Raw genomic sequence first — 24,701 nt, forward strand, 5'->3', positions numbered from 1 at the left:
CTCCCTCTCAGAAGCACCCTGTGATTTCATTGGCCCTCCAGGATCATCCAAGAAAACCACCCATCTCAGGAGCCTCAGCCCCATCACATCCGCAAAGCCCCCTTTCCATACAAGGCGGTGGTTGCATGTTCTGGGGGTCAGGATGTGGCCATCCAGAGTCCTAACTCGACCCCCCACAGCCTCCGTGTTTCATGTTTCATGGATTCTCTGGCTGCAAATCTTTAACTAGGTCTTAGTATATTGCTCAGACCCTATGGCCTCCACACAGCCTTCCCCAGCAACCCGGCAGGGTGATCTGCCTCCCCACCCCTGGGCTGTCACCACTCACCACGGGGTCTGATCCACAGGCAGGCGGCTTTCGATCAAAGGATCTGGACACACAGGCTCCAGGTCAGGCAGCAGTGGCAAATATTTGCGGAATTAAAAATGCGTAATTGAATTCACAAATACAGCCTCAATGAGCCCCACAAAGTCCCCTGAGCAGCTCTGCAAGTGTCCCGGGCAGGGGTGGCTGACGGTAAAAGGAAGCGCTGGCCAACCAAAGCGTTTGTTGAAAGATGAGTCCTGGAGTCACAGGCTCTGTGACTTTGGGCAGCCTGAAGTGGGAGGTGAGAGCCTCCAGGGCTTCTGAGGATTAAAATATGAATACCGTCAGAAAATGCTTAACATGACTTCTGGGAGGGCCCGCTGAGGGAAGAGTGAACACTCACCTGGTGAGAAGGCTTTGATGATGTAGGCTCACAAGCTTTTAGATAATCAGCATTTTTAGGCAGCCTGTTTCATACACAGATTGTCTATTGTCTGCCTGTCTATATCTAAGTATTGTAAGCTGATCTATTATTATAGCACAGCAGCTGTCACTTGGACACAGGACTCGGAGCCAAAAAACACTCAACCTAATCCAAATCCCACTCAAACTCTTTCTGAATATTTCTTTCTGTCCCCTGAGCTCATGTGTGTTTTTGATTCATAGCAAATTGTAAAGTCTTGACATAAACAAACAAAGAAACAAAACACGCAGGTCAGAAATCTGGAATCGTTTCTGAGACTGTATGTGTAGAATGGTTTGCCTCAAGTTGCATTCTGTTGTCTGTAAAGGAAAGTATTTCTTGTTTTTCCCCTACTATTACTAATTTTAATGTCATTTCCCCGGGCACAGCGCCTGGCCACATCACTCTATATCCCTCCAGACACCCAGGGTCTCTGGAAAGAGGCAACTGTGGAATGAGGGGAGGCCGACCTCACTCACCTTCTGCAGGCTGCATGGGGCCGGGGCTCCAGGTCTTACCCTGTTTAGATCTGCTTTGCCCATTAGGTTTGTTTTCATATCTCACCTCCTGAAACTAAAAGCTGTGGCCGGTGATGTTGTGGACATTGAGGCCTAAGAGGGTGTGATACTCTTCCAGTTCACTTGTGTGTGTGTCTTTCTTGATTTAATGTGGAAGCACTCTTTTTTTTTTTTTTTTTTTTTTTTTTTTTTTTTTTTTGAGACGGAGTCTCTCTCTGTTGCCCAGGCTGGGAGTGCAGTGGCGCGATCTCCACTCACTGCAACCTCTGCCTCCCGGGTTCAAACGATTCTCCTGCCTCAGCCTCCTGGAAGCACTCTTTATAATAATTTTCATGAAGAACAGAGTCATGCTCCGGCAAATCGTGGAGCTCAGAACTGGTGCTGCGGCCACATTCCACGCACGTGCAATCTGATCTTTGCTTCTGTCTCCAGGCAGCACGTGCGCTGCTCCCGAGGAGGAAACTTCCCTCCGTGTCTGGATGCCGTCCACCTGTCGGGAGAGGCGTTAACAAGGGTCATTGACAAGATCAGCAGCAGACAATGTGTGAAGGCAGCGGTTCCAGACTTAGAGGTAACAGTGATTTAAGAAGGATTAATTTTGTATATGTTTCCTCCAAGTGAAAATCTTCCTCTTCTGAATGTGTTATTCTTTATTATCATTTTTTTCTTTTTTAAAAAAGAAAAATCTGTTATGTGAAATTTTTAGTTTAATATGTTTTTATTCTGGGTCAAGTAGCTTGCAGGAGACACACCACCCCTCACTCCCTCCACCCTTATTATTTCTAAAAAGTATGCAAATACACCCACTGAATTAAATATAGCATCTTTTCCTTACCTCTGCATTCTTTCTTTTGGAAATAATTTTTGTTTAAAATCCCACACTAGGCAAACTCAGTGCCTGGACCAAGGTTTCTTAGAGTGAGGCTGTTGACCACCTTCCTCAGACCCTGGAGTGTCAGAGCACCTAATTTGTTTGTTAAAAATGTAGATTCCAAGGCTAACACCCCCACCACTGCTCCGCCTCTGTTTCCCTGCTGGCCATTGCACAGCCCTGCAGCACACAGTACAGGAGCAGAGACGGACCCTGTCCTTCCCGCTGTCACCTGTCTGTCCCCAGGAGGGAGGGTGCTCTGGGTGGGAGTTACAGTCCTATCGCCTGGCACAGGCCAGTTCCGCCAGGGTTGGAAACACTGCCTGGAACTGAGCCTGGGTGTGGGTGGGAGGGAGGGAGTGTCTACATCCCATTTGCTTTGCGTGATTCTCTTGTCTCTTGACTTGCAATTCTCCAGTTTTCTAGAGTCTGCATTAAAGTGAGTCCTTTTGTTATTAAATATCTACCTTGTAACATTGTATTACTGATTGTTTTATTAATTTAATGAAAGACAAAGTCAATTTTCCCAATCAATTATTGGGATGGGGAGTCCCTGTCTGGGATTTTAATCAGAAACATTCAAATATTTTAGTGTGAAATAAATGAGAAGCTAGTAATGCATTTCTAACATGGATCAAGTCCCTCCTGAGTGCTTGCTGAGCCTCCAGAGTGTGTGTTCCCCTCAGCAGAGTCCTCAGAACCAAAAGCCACAGCCACTCCCCTCAGGGACCTTCCCACCCCTTTGGGAAGATAAGCAAAGGCCCGCCATGGTTCATGCATGAAGCAATCCGTATTAGTCCGTTTTCATGCTGCTGATAAAGACGTACCTGAGACGGGGCAATTTATAAAAGAAAGAACTTAATGGCCTCACTGTTCCAGGTGCCTGGGGAGGCCTCACAATTATGGCGGAAGGCAAAAGGCGTGTCTCACATGGCAGCAGACAAGAGAAGAGAATAAGAGCCATGCGAAACAGGTTTCCCCGATAAAACCATCAGATCTTGTGAGACTTATTCACTACCATGAGAGCAGTATGGAGGAAACCTTCCCCATGATTCCATTATCTCCCACTGGGTCCCTCCCACAAGATGAAGGAATTATGGGAGCTTCAATGGAAGATGAGATTTGGGTGGGGACACAGCCAAACCATAGCAAATCCTAAATGCACACCTAACAACAAAGCTATAAACGCACAGGCCCCAAACTCACTGAGTTAAAGGCAAGACAGGCAAGTCCACAGTTATATTTGGATACTTTAACATTTCTCTCTCAGTCATTGGTAGAACAGACAGAGAATCAATGAGAATATAGAATACTTGAACAACGCTATTACCCAGCTTGATCTAATTAGCAGCCTAGACTGCTTTTCCTGACAGCAGTAGAATCCATGCTCTTGTTAAGTGCCTACAGAGTATTCACCAAGAGGGACCATATGGTGAACCACACACAAGTCTCAGCAAATGTGGAAGGATTAAATCATGCAGAATACGCACGTTCCCTGACCACAATGAACGTCCATTAGAAATTCATACCACTCAATGAGATGATGAAAAACGAAACAGAACAAAACTCTAAAGTGAGCAAAATATTTCCGAAAGTGTTTTGTGAAAGAACACACATGAATGGCCAGCAGACACACATACAAGGATCACAGGTCTAATCAAAAAGCAAACATGAAGGTGACTGAGAGCGTCACGTGCAGGCAAGACAGAGCAACGGCAACTCCCATCCGTTGCTGGTTAGCATATAAAATGGTTCAACTGCTTCAGAAACGGTGTACAGCACAGCTATACGAGATGCTACCATTGGGGAAACCGGAAGTAGGGGGTGAGTGTCCATGGGCTCTGATGACTTCTCACAAGCCCAGGTGGATTCACGGTTATGCCAGGTGGATACTGACCTCATTCAGTTGGGAATGTCGCTTTGAACTCTTACTTCTTCCCTTTCTTGCAACTTCCATCCCCTAAGCCAACCTGACAGGCAAACACAATCCCATTTCCTGCCCTGCTGCCCCTCCCAGAGGCTCTTAGCACCTCCGGAGAGGTTCCGGGCTTCTCTCTTCCCAGTCCCAGAGGAGAAACGGGAACATTAACTACAGGGGAAGGGCGTTTATGACAGGATTGGAGGAGGTCACCAGGAACATTTACTTCAGACAAGGGTTTTATTTATTTATTTCATTCTCCCTCAAGATCTTTATTTTATTTTATTTTTTATTTATTTTCTTTTTTATTATACTTTAAGTTCTGGGATACATGTGCAGAATGTGCAGATTTGTTACATAGGTATACCTACGCCATGGTGGTTTCTGCACCCATCGACCCGTCATCTACATTAGGTATTTCTCCTAATGCTATCCCTGCCCTTCCCCCACACCCTGTGACATGCCCCAGTGTGTGATGTTTCCCTCCCTGTGTCCATGTGTTCTCAATGTTCAACTCCCACTTATGAGTGAGAACATGTGGTGTTTGGTTTTCTGTTCCTGTGTTAGTTTGCTGAGAATGATGGTTTCCAGCTTCATCCATGTCCCAGCAAAGGACATGAACTCACCCTTTTTTATGGCTGCATAGTATTCCATGGTGTATACATGACAGATTTTCTTTATCCAGTCTGTCATTGATGGGCATTTGGGTTGGTTCCAAGTCTTTGCTATTGTGAATAGTGCTGCAATAAACATACGTGTGCATGTTTCTTTACAATAGAATGATTTATAATCCTTTGGGTATATACCCAGTAATGGGATTGCTGGGTCAAATGGTATTTCTAGTTCTAGATCCTTGAGGAATCGCCACACTGTCTTCCACAATGGTTGAACTAGTTTACACTCCCACCACCAGTGTAAAAGTGTACCTGTTTCTCCACATCCTCTCTAGCATCTGTTGTTTCCTGACTTTTTAAGGGTCACCATTCTAACTGGCGTGAGATGGTATCTCATTGTGGTTTTGATTTGCATTTCTCAAATGACCAGTGATGATAAGCATTTTTTATATGTTTGTTGGCTGCATAAATGTCTTCTTTTAAAAAGTGTCTATTCATATCCTTTGCCCACTTTTTGATGGGGTTGTTTTTTTTTTCTTGTGAATTTGTTTAAGTTCCTTGTAGATTCTGGATATTAGCCCTTTGTCAGATGGATAGATTGCAAAAATTTTCTCCCATTCTGTAGGTTGCCTGTTCACTCTGATGATAGTTTATTTTGCTGTGCAGAAGCTCTTTAGTTTAATTAGATCCCATTTGTCAATTTTGTCTTTTGTTGCCATTGCTTTTGGTGTTTCAGTCATGAAGTCTTTGCCCATGGCTATGTCCTGAATGGCATTACCTAGGTTTTCTTCTAGAGTTTTTATGGTTTTAGGTCTTACATTTAAATCTGTAATCCATCTTGAGTTAATTTTTATATAAGGTGTAAGGAAGGGGTCCAGTTTCAGTTTTCTGCCTATGGCTAGCTAGTTTTCCCAACACCATTTATTAAATAGGGAATCCTTTCCCCATTGCTTGTTTTTGGCAGGCTTGTCAAAGATCAGACAGTTGTAGATGTGTGGTGTTATTTCTGAGGCCTGTGTTCTGTCCCATTGGTCTATATTTCTGTTTTGGTACCCCAGTTGAAAGACACAGACTGGCATATTGGATAAAGGGTCAAGACCCATTGGTGTGCTGTATTCAGGAGACCCATCTCACTGGCAAAGACACACATAGGCTCAAAATAAAGGGATGGAGGAAGATTTACCAAGCAAATACAAAGAAAAAAAAAAAAGCAGGGTTGCAATCCTAGTCTCCGATAAAGCAGACTTTAAACCAACGAAGATCAAAAGAGACAAAGAAGGGCATTACATAATGGCAAAGGGATCAATGCAACAAGAAGAGCTAACTATACTAAATATATATGCACCCAATACAGGAGCACCAAATTCATAAAGCAAGTTTTTAGAGACCTACAAAGAGACTTAGACTTCCACAAATAATAGTGGGGGACTTAACACCCCATTGTCAATATTAGACATGTCAACGAGACAGAAAATTAACAAGGATATTCAGGACTTGAACTCAGCTCTGGACCAAGTGGACCTAATAGACATCTACAGATCTCTCCACCCCAAATCAAGAGAATATACATTCTTCTCAGCACCACATCACATTTATTCTAAAATTGACCACATAATTGGAAGTAAAACACTCCTCAGCAAATGCAAAAGAATGGAAATCGTAACAAACATTCTCTCAGACCACAGTGCAATCAAATTAGAACTCAGGATTAAGAAACTCACTCAAAACCACACAACTACATGGAAACTGAACAACGTGCTCCTGAATGACTACTGGGTATATAACAAAATGAAGGCAGAAATAAATAAGTTGTTTGAAACCAATGGGAACAAAGACACAATGTACCAGAATATCTGGAACAGAGCTAAAGTAGTGTTTAGAGGGAAATTTATAGCACTAAATGCCCACAGGAGAAAGCAGGAAAGATCTAAAATCAACACCTTAACATCATAATTAAAAGAACTAGAGAAGTAAGAGCAAACAAATTTAAAAGCTGAGAGAAGACAAGAAATAACTAAGATCAGAGCAGAACTGAAGGAGAAAGAGACACAAAAACCCCTTCAAAAAATCAATGAATCCAGGAGCTGGTTTTTTGAAAAGATCAACAAAATAGATAGACTGCCAGCCACACTAATAAAGAAGAAAAAAGAGAAGAATCAAATAGACACAATAAAAAATGATAAAGGGGATATCACCACTGATCCCACAAAAATACAAACTACCATTAGAGAATACTATAAACACCTCTACGCAAATAAACTAGAAAATCTAGAAGAAATGGATAAATTTCTTGGCACTTATACCCTCCCAAGACTAAACCAGGAAGAAGTCGAATCCCTGAATAGACCAATAACAAGTCCTGAAATTCAGGCAGTAATGAATAGCCTACCAACCAAAAATAGCCCAGGTCCAGACGAATTCACAGCCGAATTCTACCCGAGGTACAAAGAGGGGCTGGTACCATTCCTTCTGAAACTATTCCAAACAATAGAAAAAGAGGGACTCCTCCCTAACTCATTTTATGAGGCCAGCATCATCCTGATACCAAAACCTGGCAGAGACACAACAAAAAAAGAAAATTTCATGCCAATATCCCTGATGAACATCGAAGCAAAAATCCTCAATAAAATACTGGCAAACCAAATCCAGCAGCACATTAAAAAGCTTATCCACTGCAATCAAGTCAGCTTCATCCCTGGGATGCAAGGCTGGCTCAACATATGCAAATCAGTAAATGTAATCAATCACATAAACGGAACCAATGACAAAACCACATGATTATCTCAATAGATGTAGAAAAGGCTTTTGATAAAACTCCCTCAAGATCTTATCAAATGTTCTGTGTTTTAACTATTTCCATTAAGAAACTTTCTCAGAAAAGGGGTCCCACGACTCTCTGTTTCAATCAATGACCAGCTTCATTTTACAGAAGTTCTTCTCAGATGTTCTTATCACTCCCCCTGAGGTGTAAGCTCACCAGCTGCTCCTGCTCGTGCTACTTTCCTGCAAGGCATCCAAGCAGAAACTGTGAGAGACCCTCAGAAAACAGTCAAGGGACCCCTCCATTCCTTGCAGGCTCTGCTGGCTCTAGCGTTGCGTGAGAAACAGTGGATGGCCCCGTGAGGACGCTTGGAGAGGGGCGACAGTTACCTTCTCAGATCAGCAGCGTGATGGCAAAACAACCAGGCCCCTCAGTCAAGGTATCTACGCCGCTGTCTGGTGTTCAGGAACATCAGCTCCCAAGTAGGAAGCTCGTGTTCACCGGCCAGAGTGACCGCTCCACTCAGCATTGGCGGGAGCTGCTCTGACTCTGCCTCCAGATCAGACCTTGGGGAGCCCAGCCAGCTCCTTCTGGGTGCTGTTACCTTCCTGTGATTTATGGCCTCCAGTCTGGATGCCCTGAGGTCATTCTTGTTAGGACGATCACCTTCTGAGTTGCTGTGCCTTGCAGAGAGCATTTATTGCCAGATGGGAGCTGTCGCGGGGGTCACCAGAGACAACTGCCCCCAATTTATCTCTCAAGACCTGGACCTGTCATCTACCTGCTGTGTCATCAGCAATATCTGTGTAGCCCCTTGTGTGTTGTGTGTAAGGAAGGTTGAAAGCGAGTGTCCTTCACGTCTTCTCTGTGGTGGGAGACTTACTTGCGTGTCCCTGCTGCACTGAGCCCCTCGCCCCATCTGCCTGGGCTCCTCCCGGTCAGCCCCTTGCCGTCTCTTAGGTCTTAACATATTTAACCTGCCACTTTGGTCACGGTATCTTCTGAATAAGCATTTATTGCTTAGAATTGGATATTTGTATTTGGAATAATGCTTGGACTAGTATTTTATGGTGACTGAATGTCCTGACTTCTTCAGATAGAGTGGTATATCCCCCCATCTCCTGCTGCACAACCTCATGTCACTGAAAGCCTCGCATAAGCTGTTCTTACCGTGGCTTTGTGAGCCTGTAACTCCTGGCTCTGCTCTGCGGGCAACAGGACCTGCTTCTGGCTTGTGCCCTGCTTCCAGCTTGTCCTCTGCTGCAGGGGTGCAGGGCCCCCTCCTCGTTCTTAAACCAGTCCCCTGCTTCCAGCTTGTTCTCCTCTGCAAGGGTACAAGCCCCTCCTCATTCTCATACCTGTCCCCTGCTTCGGGCTTGTCCTCTGCTGCAGGGGTGCAGGGCCACCTCGTAGCTCTCATAACAGTTCCCTGTCTAAGATAATACTGCTTTTCCCTGGGCTTTCCAGATCACAGAGGCCATGAGACCCATGTCCAGAGGGGCCTAGGAGGGAGCTGTGGGCTCAGTTGGTTGATTTACTCTGGCTTGGCTCACTCCTACTGTTCTGAAGACAATAAGCTTGGCCATCACCAGACACCAGAGGATGCTGAAGGGACAGCCGGCTGGACTATTTCATGGACTCTCTGAGCATGTCCTATTGCAGTCCAGGTACAAACTTTCCTCCAGAAATAGACAGAGGGATGCTGCTTCCCAATTTCAGCAAAGGCAGTGGAAAGATCCCGGTCAAAAGCAGAGACTCTGGGTCCAGGCCCTCCGGCTGACACCCACTCTGATATGGTTTGGCTGTGTCCCCACCCAAATCTCAACTTGAATTGTATCTCTCAGAATTCCCACGAGTTGTGGGAGGGATCCAGGTGGAGGTAATTGAATCATGGGGTGGGTCTTTCCCATGCTATTCTCGTGATAGTGAATAAGTCTCCCCAGATCTGATGGGTTTATTAGGGCTTTCCACTTTTGATTCTTCCTCATTTTCTCTTGCTGCCACCATGTAAGAAGTGCCTTTCACCTCCCGCCATGATTCTGAGGCCTCCCCAGCCATGTGGAACTGTAAGTCCAATTAAACTTCTTTTCCTTCCCAGTCTCAGGTATGTCTTTATCAGCAGCATGAAAACAGACGAATACAGTAAATTGGTGCCAGTAGAATAGGGCGCTGCTGAAAAGATACTGGAAAATGTGGAAGCAACTTTGGAACTGGGTAACAGGCAGAGGCTGGAACAGTTTGGAGGGCTCAGGAGAAGACAGTGGGGAAGTTTGAAACTTCCTAGAGACTTGTTGCATGGCTTTCCCCCAAATGCTGATATCGATATGGACAATAAGGTCCAGGCTGAGGTGGTCTCAGATGGAGATGAGGAACTTGTTGGGAACTGAAGCAAGCGTGACTCTTGTTATGTTTTACCAAAGAGACTGCCCTAGAGAATTGTGGAACTTCGAACTTGAGAAAGGTGATTTAGGGTATCTGGTGGAAGAAATTTCTAAGTAGCAAAGCATTCAAGAGGTGACTAGGGTACTATTAAAGGCATTCAGTTTTATAAGGGAAGCAGAGCATCAAAGTTTGGAAAATTTGCAGCCTGACTATGAGATAGAAAAAACCCATTTTCTGGGGAGAAATTCAAGATGGCTGCAGAAATTTCCATAATTAGCAAGAAGCCTAATAGTTAGATTCTAGCTATGAGGCTACCTTGAAATCTCGCAGTCACACTCTAGGTGTTAGACTACCTTGGAATCTCAGAGTCTAGCTATGAGACTATCTTGCAATCGTGCAGTTAGATTCTAGCTGTTAGAATTTGGGTGGAAACATTTGCTAAAGTTTCCCAGTCGCATGCGTGGGCCTTGGGACCTTCTTAGCCTGTCTGGAGAGCTTCAGCATGAGCCAGTTTAGCATGAGCTGGAGACAGGGCTGAGGCTGATGAAGCCCCAGTTGAAGAAGCCAGCGACTGGAGAGAAGGCCCCCTTAACATATGCACCCTTTGCACCTGTTCCCAAGTGCACACTGCATTTGGTGATTGATTATTTTCCTATCATCAGTTGCAGCATGCACCCTTGGTTTGTTTACCTCACTGCCATTCCCAATTCTCCCTTCTCTCTTCCATGCCTCAAATTAAAGAGAAATTCTTAAAGACCAGTACTCTATTTTCCAGGATCTCTTGTAGTTACGATTCTCCATGAAACAAGTTCTAGCCAAATTATGGAAGAGGAAATCTGTTGGGGCTTTCCAGGAACCCCATACCTAATAGGAACCCCATTATTTTCTAGATAAGAGATGGGCACACACTTTCCGGCACATCTCTACCCCTCCCTATTCCTTGAGCTCCAATGTGCAGTCTGCAAACCTGGCTCCTGTCTAGTGAGCATGGGTCAGCCAGCATGAGCACAAAACCCACTGGGGGCATTGGTGGGTGGCTCAGCCTACATCAGTGGCCGCTGCTCACTCCTGTCCATCCTTATGTGAGTAAGAGAAAGCCCTGTGTTTTAAGCCACCGTAAATCCATTTCCTGGTTTTCAAAAAGTAAGATTATAAGGCAATGCAAGTATTACTTTGCAATAAACCATTGCCAAATCACCTTCCAGCTGGTAACTAATTACAGTCTTAACAAAGACCTCAAATTAGAACCTACTAACCTAGCAGGCAGCCCACAGAATTGTAAGCAATAATAATAACTTGTTGCTTCAGGTAACTAAGTTTTGAGATGATTTGTTACAAAGTAATACGTGATTGGAGCAGTTCTCCTAAGTCCTGGGGAAATTCTTTGCTTTCTGGCAAAAGAGGATGCCCTGGGCTTTCTCTGCCTCAGCCTGGAATCAGCCTATTCTTTGGGAGCTCTGTTTCCTTTCAGTGGAAGAAGGTAATTAGAAACCAAGATCTGGGCACCAGGCGTGTTCACTACTGCTGATATGACTCAGCTTTTACGCTCTCTCAGCAGACAGAATTGGGAGAAAGGTAGATATGGACATGACATAGATGGGTACAAATATATGTCTAAATGTCTGCATTGTGAAAATAAAATCATGAATTTACTGATATCTCTAATTCCTATGCAAAAACACAGGGAATAGTTCAGTCTTTTCTTTCCATATATGAAACTCCCTTCTGCAACCCTGAGAAACACTGGCACGCGTTTGCTGAGGCCTAGAATATGCAAAGAATATTTTCAGATATGCTATCCATAAAAGTGTTAACAGCAAGCCTGCAACTTGATTTCAATATTTGCAGGGGACATTTTAGTTACAATTTACATACAGTAAAATGCACAAATCTTAAGTGTACAATTTGATGAGGTTTGACAGATGCATGCATCCGTGTAACCCATAAAAATATTGAACCTTCATGTAACCTCCAAAAATTCCCTTGTCTGCCTTCAGAGGCAGCCCCCACCACCACAAAGCAAGCCCTCTTTGTCACCACAGATTAATTTTACCTGTTCTAGAACTTGGAGTAATGGATTCATGAAGTCTGCCCCCTCTATCTCCAACTTTCTTTGCTCAGCATGAGGCCTGTCCGTTTCATCCAGGTCATCACTTGCACCCACCGTTTGTCGCATTTTTACTGTTATGCCATTATCTGAATACACACAATTTGTTTAATCCGCTATTTTCTTTTTTTTCTTTTCTGTTTTTTTTTTTTTTTTGAGATGGAGTTTTGCTCTTGTCGCCCAGGCTGGAGCACAGTGGCGTGATCTCAGCTCACCACAACCTCTGCCTCCTGGGTTCAAGTGATTCTCCTGCCTCAGCCTCCCGAGTAGATGGGATTATAGGCATGAGCCACCACGCCCGGCTAATTTTTGTATTTTTAGTAGAGACTGGGTTTCTCCATGTTGGTCAGGCTGGCCTTGAACTCCCAGCCTCAGTTGATCCACCCGCCTCGGCCTCCCAAAGTGCTGGGATTACAGGCGTGAGCCACCTCACCCAGTCTAATCCACTATTGTCTTTATGAGCATTTGGAGTACTTCTGCCAAAAGCTGCTGTGAAACACATGTTGAATATTTGAAATGTTCCCTCACACAGTGAACATTTTGTACAAGTTCTTTTTTCAAAATAAACTTTTATTTCTTGTGGGTAAACATCTAGCAGAATAATTGCTGCATCATAGGTAACTGTGTGGTTAGTTTTATAACGAACTGCCAAGCTTTTCCCAAAGACTTGTGCACTTCAACCCTCCTGGGCTGTTGTGTGAGAATCCTCATTGCTACAGATCTTTTCCTTTATTTGGTGTTATCTTTTTAAATCTTTTAATTTGAGCTATTCTAATGTCTCTGTGTTGTTTTCTTATTTTCCAATATGCATATCCCTGATAAAATGTGATGTTGAGCATTTTTCCATGCAACTATTTGCAGGTGATTGTTGTAAAGTATCATTTCAAGTGGATAGCTCTTTTTATTGTATTGTCTATTATTGTAATGTTGTATGCATTCTTTATGTAGTGTGGACAGATACTAGTCTATGGTCAGATATGTGTTATGTGAATATTTTCTCTCAGTCTCCTGCCTGCCTGTTGATTTTCTTTATGATATCTTTTGATGACCTAACATTACTAATTTTTATGAACAATGATCCACCACAATTTTATTTTACATTTTTTGCACTTAGTGTTCTAAGAAATATCCACATACTCCCAAGTTATGAATGTCTTCTCCTAAGTTCACCCCTAGAAATTATGTAGCTTTTAAATTTAGGTCTACAATCAATATCAAATTAATATTTAAATATGACATGGAATAGAATTCAGGTTTTATTTGTATCCATGTGGATATCCCATTAGTCCAATGCCATTCAATTTCTGCAGCACTTTTGTCAAAAATAAGTAGACTGTGGGTCTATTTCTGGACTCCCTATTCCATCCTATTGATATCCTACTCCTATGGTTCCATATTTCCTGATCTCTGTCACTTTATTCGACTTGGAATCAAGCAGTGTAAGGGACAGGGAGAGCAGACATCATGGCCCATTTCCAGTCTTGGGGGCAAGCGTCGGTGCTTCACTGTCAAATGTAAGCAGAATGTCTATTTCACAGATGCCCTGCCTCCGATGGAAGAAGTTCCTCTCTATTCCTAGCTTGCTTATAACATACATAGGTGCAGTTATGTATTTCTGATTTGGTGTTTGTTTTATTCTTTCTTTAAACGTCCTTTTTTGTCTGGATGAGATTCTATAACTATTCGTTCATCATGACCACATCTTCTTCTAAGTCCTGGAGTTCATTTTTAGTGGTAGTTTTGAAACCATTGTTAATTCTACTGTCTGGGTCTTCTCATGTCTCGTTTCTATAACCTGATTTTTTTTTTTTTCTTTTTGAGATGGAGCTGTCGCCCAGGCTGGAGTGCAGTGGTGTGATCTCGGCTCACTGCAAGCTCCGCCTCCCAGGTTCACGCCATTCTCCTGCCTCAGCCTCCCAAGTAGCTGGGACTACAGGCACCCGCCACCAAGCCCGGCTAAATTTTTTTTGCATTTTTAGTAGAGATGGGGTTTCACTGTGTTAGCCAGGATGGTCTCGATCTCCTGACCTCTTGATCCGCCCGCCTCGGCCTCCCAAAGTGCTGGGAGCAACCTGATTTCTTTTCTGAGTGTGGGCTCCGTTTCCTGTGTCTTCACGTGCTCAGTATGTGTTTTGAATACTGGATGCTGTGAGTTCTGCACGGCAGAGATGCCGGGCTCTGCTGCTTCTCTGGTGGTTGATGCCATTTTCATACCAGGTGCTTTACGTGGCCGGGCTTACACCCTAAACTCTGTCTCCCTTTCGGTGGACAAAAGCCAGAGTCTCCATCCAGCTCCCCCAGCCTCACAGCTGCTCTCCCGTTGTCGCTGTTGTTGACACTGTTGACTTGTTTTGCCGGGAACCTCTGTTGTCTCCCCATAGGTGTGAGTTCGAGGGTGAACCACACACTTTTGCATATATTAGGTGCAGATTTGGGCATTCCTTATTGTGTTTGCTCCTTCAGGACATATTCTCCTCTCCTTTTAGTGACTCTAGTTTCCCTGGACATTGTCCTCCAACTCCTGAGACCTTAAGACTGCGGCTTTCTGCTTGAGTCATTAGGGGCCCACCCCTGTGCAGCAAGGGAATCCCCTCAGGTAAAAAGCCAAATATCTGCCGATCGTATCCCGTGTGGTACCTTCTCACAAGGATTAAGCACACTATGTATTTTTCCTTCATTCACTCTCCACTGCATTCAAATTGTTGAGAGTTTAAAAATTATTTGTGCAGGATTAAAAATTGTTACCTGCAGAAGAATGCATCTAACAAGCTTCTCCCCTGTGACTTTATTTCCTGTGTACCCCACAATTATCTTTCTTTTGCTCAATATTGAGCTCACCCATCACCAGGCCTACCCTCAGCACCTGGGAAGTAAAATCATTGCTAACAGGCACAGTGGTAGAAATTGTATTACATGTACACATGAAACAAACACAGTCAAATCACTGGTCTAACTTCCACACAGCCTGAAGATTCTGCAGCTAAGCATCCACGCCTGGATTCTGAGAAGGCCCCTGAGTTCCATGGGGCTGTGTTCCCCTGCACTCAATTCTAGCTTGGCTGATAGACAGAGGAGAGAGAGGAGAGCCCTCACCAGGTGTGGTCCCAGGCTAGCCTGGAGTGACGGGACACTAAGATGACGCCAATGGCAGAGCCGGCCACCTCACGTGCCCAAAATCTGTGTGGCTGGATCTCAGAAACTAGAAGCTAACTCATCTCAGACTGGAAGTAACTGGCACCAGAGCATCTCATTTTTAGAAGTCCAGGGTGGCTTCTCGTCACAGCTATAACTGACCTGTGTCACCTAAACCAGCAAGCACTTGCAGCACCGATGCTTCAACCAGCTGCATGGGCCAAAAGGCTACTGGGGGAGAACCAGGACAGAAAAGATGATGGCGGGAGGAGACGTGGGGAGCAACTGGGCAACTTCCTGGTGGCGGGCAGCCCGAGGCACCGGCTCCCCAGAATGCTGCCCCCAGAGGACTGGAGGAGGCGGACTCCTGGCAGCACAGCTCTTCCTGCACCCACTACAGGACCGTGGATGCCAAAGACAGCTACACTCCTGTCCTTTCATCTCAGCTACGTCTGTGCCTAGAACAGGGCAACATCTGTCCTCATCTGAATAGAGAAGATGGAAAACATATGAAAAGTATAAGGAAAATAGCAAAATCTACTGCATAAGAAACCTTATCTGTTTGATTGCCCTGCAAATAATACTTTAGAGGAAAGAACTGAAGGTTTAAATTGGGATTCTATGCCCTCTCCTGGGGGTACTTACAGTTAAGAATTCACTCGATGTATACGTACCACATTTGCTTTTTCCAGTCTATCATGGATGGGCATTTGGGTCGATTCCACATCTTTGCTATTGTGAATTATGCTGTAATGAGCATATGTGTGCATGTATCTTAATAATAGAATGATTTATACACTATGAAATACTATACAGCCATAACAAGAAATGAGATCATGTCCTTAGCAGGGACATGGATGAAGCTGGAAGCCATTATCCTCAGCAAACTAACGCAGGACCAGAAAACCAAATACCGCATGTTCTCACTTATAAGTGGGAGCTGAACAATGAGAATACGTGGACACAGGGAGGGGAAAAGCACTTACTGCAGCCTGTCAGGGGAGGGCGGGGGAGGGAGAGAGCATTAGGGAAAAGAGCTAATGCATACTGGGCTCAATACTTAGGTGACGATGGGTTGACAGGTGCAGCAACTACCATAGCACCCATTTACCCATGTAGCAAAACTGCACATCCTGCACATGTCCCCGGAACTTAAAAACAAAAACAATAAAATAATTTTAAAAAAAAGAATTCACTTGAGACGCATTTGAGTGACTAAACCTATTCCTCACAATCCTACTCATGCCCTTCACAGTTTCACTCATCCAAGCCAGCGCTGTCGTTTTCATTTTAACTTCAGAAGGGGAGCATATGTGCTAGAAAAACAGATGATTTAATACTTCCAGCTCTGAAGGAACACGGAAGATGCATGCTGGCTGGCATTGGGCAGAAGGAAGTCTTCCTGAATAATTTCACGAAGCCGCCACTGCCTCGATGATCAAACCTCACCGAGACAAGGGAAAGGTTGCTGGAGTTAATTATCTCTTTGAAACGTGGGTTTCTAGAGCTCTTGTGTTTTCTGAATTTTCTAAAATCAGTGTATATTTCTTCCATGTGTTGTTTTTTTTTTCTTTAACTATTGTTTTAGACAGCAAAATGGTAGTGGGAGAGGCTTTTCCAGAATATGCAGGGGTGGAGAGTCATGGAAATGGCCCTGCACCCCACAGACAGCACCAGGAAGGGCGTTCTTTTATTTCCCGGTTTGTTTATAGTTACTCTGCATGCACGGGAGGCTGGCCCATGACTGGACGCTGATGCATCTTTAAGTCATTCCTCCGAAAGTGCCTCCATTGTGCATTGTGCTCTGGAGGACGGCAGAGCTGGGAAACCCAGTTTCACACAGAGCCCAGTCTGAGGTGGTGGGCAAAGTAGTGGGTCTGCCCTTCCCTTGCTCACATCCTTCTAGTCTATTCTAAGGGGCCACTGGGCCTCTGCTCGTGCAGGAATGGAATAGAAATTGGCTCCAGCTACAGCAACTGCCCAGTCATTCGCTCCAGATACGCTGCCTGGTGCCAGGTGTGAGTCTTCACACACCCATCTCTGACACTGGCATCTCACCTTCTTAATGACCTCATCCTAGGTGTGTCTTCAGGAGAGCGCCTGGCCAGTGAGAACCTAGGATCTGGGTCTGCACATCCTCCAAAGCCTGCCCACCCCTATGCTCAGCTTCCCTAGGCCGCCATGGTCTGTGTGAATGACACTCCCCTACAGGCAGCCCGACGCTGAGTGCTTTGGCCTCTCTGGGTAAACACACACAGAATTCTCCAATATTCAGCAGCTGCTTTGGGGCCCCCCGTTAAGTTCAGGACTCCACAGGAACACCTTCCAGCATCATCTGATGTCGTCCTTACAGCAAGGCCATGAGGCAAGGCTCACAGACATCGACACCTGCTCAAGGCCAGCATTGGTCAGGGGTGGATCTGACATCCAGGCCTTGTGTGTCCTGACTTGGCTCCATTAACTTCTCCAAAAATTGTGTCGTCTGGCATTCTCGTGGTTCCAATTTGCTGTTCACTCTTTTTCTCCAAAACATCATGTCGCAGGATGAAAAATCCTTTGTCCCTAGCATTTTAAACAGTCACTAAACGACTTGAAAGAGAATCGTTTAAATACATAAACTGTTTTCCTATGCCTAGTCTGACTCTCTAACGATACAATTTTTAAACAAGTAATGAAGTTTGGAGTAGCAGCAGTGACACAGCGCAAACCACTCGACCCGCAGTCCTGGGGATGGTGTGGAAGAGGGGCCGATTCCATCTTTGTGAGCTTCAAGCAAACCACTCGACCCGCAGTCCTGGGGATGGTGTGGAACAGGGGTCGATTCCATCTCTGTGGGCCTCAAAAGCCTCAATTCAGAAATGAGGAAGTGGGGCTAAAGAAACCCTGGAGTTACTTCCAGAGCTAATTCTGTGACTTCCCAAACACTTCTCACTGGTGGTTTTAAAAGATGGTTATTTCCGCCCAATTAATGACCTCAGAGACTGCACTAACACAAATTGCAGAACCATCTGGGTGTTATCGTGTTGTTGAGTTTCATACTGCAATATTAAAAGCACGTGACTTTTCTCAATGACCATTCCCAGCCTCTGTTTCTGGATTGATTCCTGCCAGTGTCTTTTATTTGTCTATTTCTGCAGTTTGGGAGAAATGCTTCATTTGTTAGAAGCCAAAAATAGAACTGAACCTGCTTCTCACCACAGGACTCTGGGGAACCAGGTCGCTGGGATGTTATCACGAGTTGTGCTATAATGAGGGTAATTCTGGTCAGGTTTAATTAGGCAAAGTTGCTGCTTGAAGAGGCTGGGTCCACACTTCATGTGGGCTGCAGCACAGGGGCTAGCAGGGAAATCAAGGAGGTGTGGCATGCCATCAGCCACACCATCAGCCACCTCCTGTCTTTTAGATACCTTGTTGTCATTGAAAAGCAGGTGTCACGGGATGTGCCATCATGAAAACATTTGGTATTGGGAGTTCATTATCTAGACATGATGATGTGCCATGCACTAGTACAGCAGCTATTTTAAGCTCTTTGTTCCTTAACAGAGTCAGTTCTCAATTATCCATCACAAGAGAGGGTCAGTGGAGGGAGTGAACTCGATTGACAGGCAATTAAAACCATGCACATTTAGCTGTAAAATTAACAGCACAGGAAAACAGGAAAAGATACTTTGTAGGTTACTAAATTACAAAGCATTTTAAATTGCATTCTTAAGTTGTTACAAAAACAACACATTTGATTGTTGACTTTTAAATCAAATAGTAAAAAAGCAACAGAGCTCTCACTGTGCACCCCAAGCACACATTCCACATTTTAATTATTTCCATTATTAGTTCTTCTGGTTATTTTTACCTCCGTATCTCTTAATAATATGTTATAGCACTATTTATTGATTTATCAATTTTTGGTATTACCTATTGGCTGTCTACAGTGGGAGATTGTAGCTCATTTGTATTACTTCCCCCTCTCCACATTTGACCAATATACCTACTGTATTATTTTGGGTTCCCATGTTGATTACTTTTATCATATAATTGCAATTCTACTTCTTGTTTTGTTAACTATAGTGTGGTTTCCTGCTTCACAAGATGAAATTGTTACATCCTCTGTATTTCCATTAATTCATCATCTCTCCCTTCCATCTCACCTGTTCCAATTCTTCTTCCAGATTCTCTCTATATTTTACTTTATATTGTCAAGTTTGATTGCATTTGCATTCTATCACATAATCATAATTAACAATTCTCTGAATTCTGTCTATATTGGTTCTAAAGCTTAGAAAATCAATGAACCATATTTATATTATGGTCTGGGTATATTATTTGCTGCAAAGTGGAATCATAGGCTATAATTGTATTTCCTTCCTTTTAGAGCTTTTTGGGTTTTCTGGAGTTTCTAATTGCCTTGTTTTTCTGCATTAATTGTTTCTACCATGTTCTTTTTACCATGTTCTTAAGATTTGATATTTTAAAAGCACTATCAAGTCAATGAAATCACCCACCATTATTATTTTTTTCTTCCCAGGGACTTCCCTTTTGGAGAACTCTATTCTCCTGGACTTATTGCTCTGTACCCCTATTATCCTGGGACTTCAATTTCTCAATGTCCTGAGTTGTATCCCCTGTTTCTCAGATCCATATCTTCTTGATTTTCTCCGTTATTTTGTTGCAGTACATCCTCATGTAATATCTTTAGAAAGGGTTGGGGCATGAATCTTTGCACATTCACAGTTTATTGATGCTATTTGCATAGTTAATAATAGTTTGACTTGTATCTAAGGCTGGGCTCTCCCAACAAATACCCTGGGACAAAGAAGTAAGTGCCAGCAGTTTGCATGGGAGGTACTCTGAAGAATCTCTTGTAGGTGAGTGCAAAAGTGAGGAAAAGAAAGCAAACCAATATGATGAGCCTCAAAGTGAAGGTTACCACTATGAGCAGCAGGACCTCTGGCAGACTGTGTGGTAGGCATGTTCTCCAAATCATCTCATTCAAGCTGGGAGGAAACCAGAGTAATCGGCGAAACCCCCATTCCCTGTGTGAGGGCTGCTCCCAGGACTGTTGACTGCCTGAACTGTCTCAACTGCACAGGTTGCCTCCTTTGGCCAGAGAAAGCCCTTCCGCAATGATCTGCAAGGGTCATGGTAGGATGCAGTCACCCTCTCAGGACAGGCCTTGCAGAGCACACCATGGGCATCTGCCTCCAGTGCGTAGAATTCTAGACAGGAAGTCACTTTCTTTTGAAAGTCTGAAGCTCATAATCACTGTGTTTTGGGATAAACTCCCTGTTTCTTGATTATCTAAAAGATGTTCTTATTTAAAAGATACAATATCTTCTTGAATTTTCTCTGAAAATATTAGATATGGTCCAATGTTTTCTTTTGTTCCCCAAACTGTTTCCTTCAGAGCCAGGTTTCTCTATTTTGTGGATTACTGTACACATGGGCAGTGCTTCTTAGACAGTGGCTTCACACGGGAATGAGCAGGCTGTAAAGCAGCATTACCAGGGGAAACCCCCAGGGACAGCATCCGCGGGGTTCCACTGAAGGACCAACCTCCGCACAGGTGAGTTCTGGCTCCCATTCTCCCCCAGACACCTCCCTTAATTTTCTGGAAGGATGGGTTTGGGGGAGAAAATTCCTAGTAGAACATCAAGCAAGGTAGCAAGAGGCAATTGAACATATAGGTCTGGATTTGGGGAGAGAGGTCTGAGCTAGAGACATAAACGTCTGGGTCATTGGCTTATGGATGTTACTTAAGCCACAAACCTGAATGAGATCTGACAGACAGAGAGGACACACAAAGAAGAGAAGTCCAAGGCCCGAGATTTGAGGACTAAAGAGAAATCCGTGAAACTGGAGAGCTGGGAGGTGGCGGGAGGCGGGTGTTAGTTAACAGACATTTACTGTCTCAGTGCTCGAATGCCAACGTCCACGCTGAAGGTGTCAGCAGGGTTTGTCCCTCCTGAGGCCGTGAAGGAGAATCTGTTGCACATCCCTCTCTTAGTGTCTAGTGGTTTGCCAGCAGTTTTGGGGATTCCTTACCTTGCAGACACATGCTCCAATCCCTTCGTTACACAGCCACCTTCCCCCCGTGTCTCTTCACATCACCTTCTCTGTGTGCATGTCTGTCTCTGTGTCCACATTTCCCCCTTTTGTGAGGCCTCCAGTTACAATGGACTGCGGCCCACCCTAGTGACCTCAATAAGGCCACTCTCGAGGTGCTGCAGGTAAGGATTTTAACATACTCCCTTGGGGGGGTGTCCTCTTAGCTCATTTCCTCCCGTCCAGGTCTCAGGATGGACACCCCGTGCCCTCCAGCTTCTCTGTACAATGTCCCCCGGGACTGCCCCAGTGCAGAGGCGGTCGCTGCGCACCCACATCCATCACCAGTCCCCTCTCACTCATATGCTTTCCGAAGGTCATATTTCGTTTTTCAAAAATGTGCTTATGGCAGGCATATTTGTATTGTAAATATGCATGTTAATTAAATGTTATACAATCTGACAAATGTGAAGGCAGGGTTATTTTTTCATGGAAACCAAGTCAAGTGCTTGGGAAACATCTGCTAGTAAGAAAAGTGACTCACCACAGTTACTGTGAAATTAAGATTGGATAAAATCACCATAAAAGATTGGGAAAATCTCTCAGAAATGTAGAAGGAGTCTTCACTCAGATTGTGTTGTAAGCATTGTATGTTCTTGACCTGTTTGAAAGAAACCCAACTTGTAAATTGAGGTCAATATACTATGCATATGGTTTACAAAGAAAAAAAAAGAAAAGAAAAATATATCTGCTCAACTCCAGTCAATAACTTATGCTCAAAGAAAAGACTTGGTCTCCACATCAAAACACTGGCCGGTTAGTGCCATGTACTTGTTTAAAATGGAAAGGAAACATTTCAGGTATTTATTACTGGTTTTATAATTCTGCTTCTTGGCTGTATTACAAAAATATGGATCCTACATTAACATCACATTTCCCAGTTGAGGCTCAGAGTCCTTAAATATTGTATGTGTTGTAGGTAGCTGAGGCAGGGTTGAACAGAAGCAGTGGAATTGCAGAGCATCCCCGGAGCTTGTCCCTCCAGTACAAGCAGCAGATCGACTCACGGAGGGGCCCAGAACTGACCCAGGGAGGTCTTAGGAATCACAGTCTATTCGACACAATCTATTGGCATGGTTAAATGTTAACCTACGGGTTTCAATCTTTCTTTAACTTTGTCTCAATTTCTTTTTCAACCTCCATGCTTGGTTTTCCTATTCTAGCTTTCCCATATTTCAAGTTTTTAGGCTGGGTGTGGTGGCTCACACCTGTAATCCCAGCACTTTGGGAGGCTGAGGCGGGAAGATCACTCGAGGTCAGGAGTTCAAGACCAACCTGGGCAACATGGTAAAACCCTGTCTCTACTAAAAATACAAAAATTAGCCGGGCATGGTGGTGCACACCTGTAATCCCAGCTACTTGTGAGGCTGAGGCAGAAGAATCCCTTGAACCTGGAAGGTGGAGGTTGCAGAGAGCTGAGTTCACACCGCTGCACTCCAGCCTGGGCGACAGAGCGAGTTTCCATCTCAAAAAAAAAAAAAATCAAATTTGTATATGATCACAGAGGAAAACCCAGCCATTGTGGACAGGAGAAGACTGAACACTGTACTCATGCCCTCACCTGTCCACGGAGCTGGCAACAGACAGAGTGGAGAACCCACCTGTGCCTGGGATCCTTCCAGACCCAGTGGACTCGACAAATTCAAGAGCGAGTGAGATGGAGAAAGTCCCTCCCCCTCAGGACCATCAACAAACACGGATGAAGCTCCTGCTCTATCTGTAAGATATTATGCTACCAAGTGGGGGCGCATAGATGGGTAGGGAAGGATACTGCATCAGCGGGACTCAAGCCAGGCGCCGGGCTCCTCCCATGTGCACATTTCCTCATTCAGTGCTCACAGCCAACGCTAGGGACAGGCGCCAGCTCTAGGGGACAGTGTGATCCCCAGCTCTCAGGTGAAGAAGCTCAAGAAATGTCGAGGGAGTTGAGACATTCGCGCGGTTACAGCAGAGACAACCCTCCATGCCCGCCATCCTGAGCATCCAACAAGGACTTAAACTGCAACAGTGATCTCACAAGAGCCTTTGTCTGTAGAATTGTATTTCCGTGGCTGCCTATTTTCTGTTTCAGGGCTTAGAAGTCTCACTGCACTGCCTATATTTACACACATAGGCAGCAGAACACCCAGCAAGCAGATCTATGAACTCTGACATACTTTGAAATTGGGCTGCTCCGTTGAATCAGCTGAGAATGTTTGCCTGTCTTCCTACCTCTGAAGGTGACCTCTTGGCCAACGTTTCAGCACAAGCAACCTAGCTGTGGCCAGTCCCCCAGCCATGATTTTCATGATCCCCTTTTGAAATCTGGCCGTGCCAAAGTGTTAACCTCAGGCTGTAACTCTGTGATTGATTCGGCTGATTTTCAGGGGCTCTTGCACTTAAAGAGGCACAGTTGGCACCATCGGCTGGCAGGGACCTTTACATCCTGGCCCTGAGCGGGTCCTGGGAAAGGCCACCGTGGCTCGGGAGCCCTCTGGGTGCAGAGTGATCCTGGGAGCTGCCTGTCTGGGAGAGGACGAGGGCGTGCGTTGTCTAGAATGCTTAATGAACTGCAGCCTTAAAACAGTCTCGTGATAATATTGTCAGGACACAAGTACAGTAGGCGGGCAAATTGCTTCTTGGGGAAAGACCTTCATTATTGTCTGAAATTATGAAAGAAGATGATATCTTTAGAAATTTGGAACACATAAAATAATACACCTTTTAAAATTACCCATTAAACCTCCTCACCAAGGGATTGCTACTACCATCTCATCTGATTTTCCTTCCAGGATAGACACATATAATGTCTATTTAAATATATGTTGAATAGACATAAAATATTTTGTATATAATATATATTAATATATGATTTTCATAAATTCACAAGTGTTCTGTTTTTGTAGCTTTTCATCTCGCCTTTCTCACTTAGCACCGCAGTGCTCGGCTCTGTCTACGTCTCTGAAACGCTGCTGACCTATAGCCTGGGTCACTATATTTAGTTTATCACCTCTGCTCTTACAAAAGTGGGTTGTTCCCAGCATTTCCCTTGTTATAAATTATACTGTGATGACAGTTACATAAATGTGACTTTCTGGTTTCCTTGTGATACTTTTCTTTTTCTAGACGGGGAATTATTGGGTCAAAGCAACAGAAGAGAGTGTTCATGATAAGCATGGCCAAATTGCTTTCCACGGACGCAGAGCTGACCGACACCTCCACCAGCCACGCACGGACGGGCTGTGCCGCTGCACCGTCACCAACACTAAGCGCCACCACAAAAGTGGACGTGCCGATTTGGTGGGTGAAAACTGGTGTTTTCATATTTTTATTTTATTAATTTGTGCATCTTGGCTCACCCTGAGGCTCCACATGTTCCTAAAGTGTACCGGGTGTTCCAAATTTCCTTTCTTGCTTTGACTGTTTATATCCCTTCTATTTGGTTTTCACGTTTTTCTTAAAAATTTCTATGAAAATAATTGTCAATTAATGTTCCAGCCCTTGCATGAATTTTTAAGTGGTATCAATTAAAGAGAAAAAAACATTTGAC

At 44.4% G+C, this 24,701-nt stretch overlaps 1 long non-coding RNA gene across 2 annotated transcripts; it reads left to right on the plus strand.

Moving 5' to 3' along the window:
- Nucleotides 1-3,916: 3,916 nt before the first annotated feature.
- LOC129528101 (uncharacterized) lies at nt 3,917-24,648 on the plus strand. Of its 2 annotated transcripts, none has more exons than XR_008673311.2 (3): nt 3,917-3,983; nt 20,475-20,633; nt 24,278-24,648. It is a non-coding gene; the product is annotated as an uncharacterized lncRNA (long non-coding RNA). The 2 variants fall into 2 exon arrangements; XR_008673312.2 differs by lacking the exon at nt 3,917-3,983 and adding an exon at nt 4,373-4,491.
- The last annotated feature ends 53 nt before the right edge of the window (nt 24,649-24,701 follow it).

The sequence above is a fragment of the Gorilla gorilla genome, chromosome 19, assembly GCF_029281585.2.
Source record: "Gorilla gorilla gorilla isolate KB3781 chromosome 19, NHGRI_mGorGor1-v2.1_pri, whole genome shotgun sequence".
Classification (NCBI taxonomy): Eukaryota; Metazoa; Chordata; class Mammalia; order Primates; family Hominidae; genus Gorilla; species Gorilla gorilla.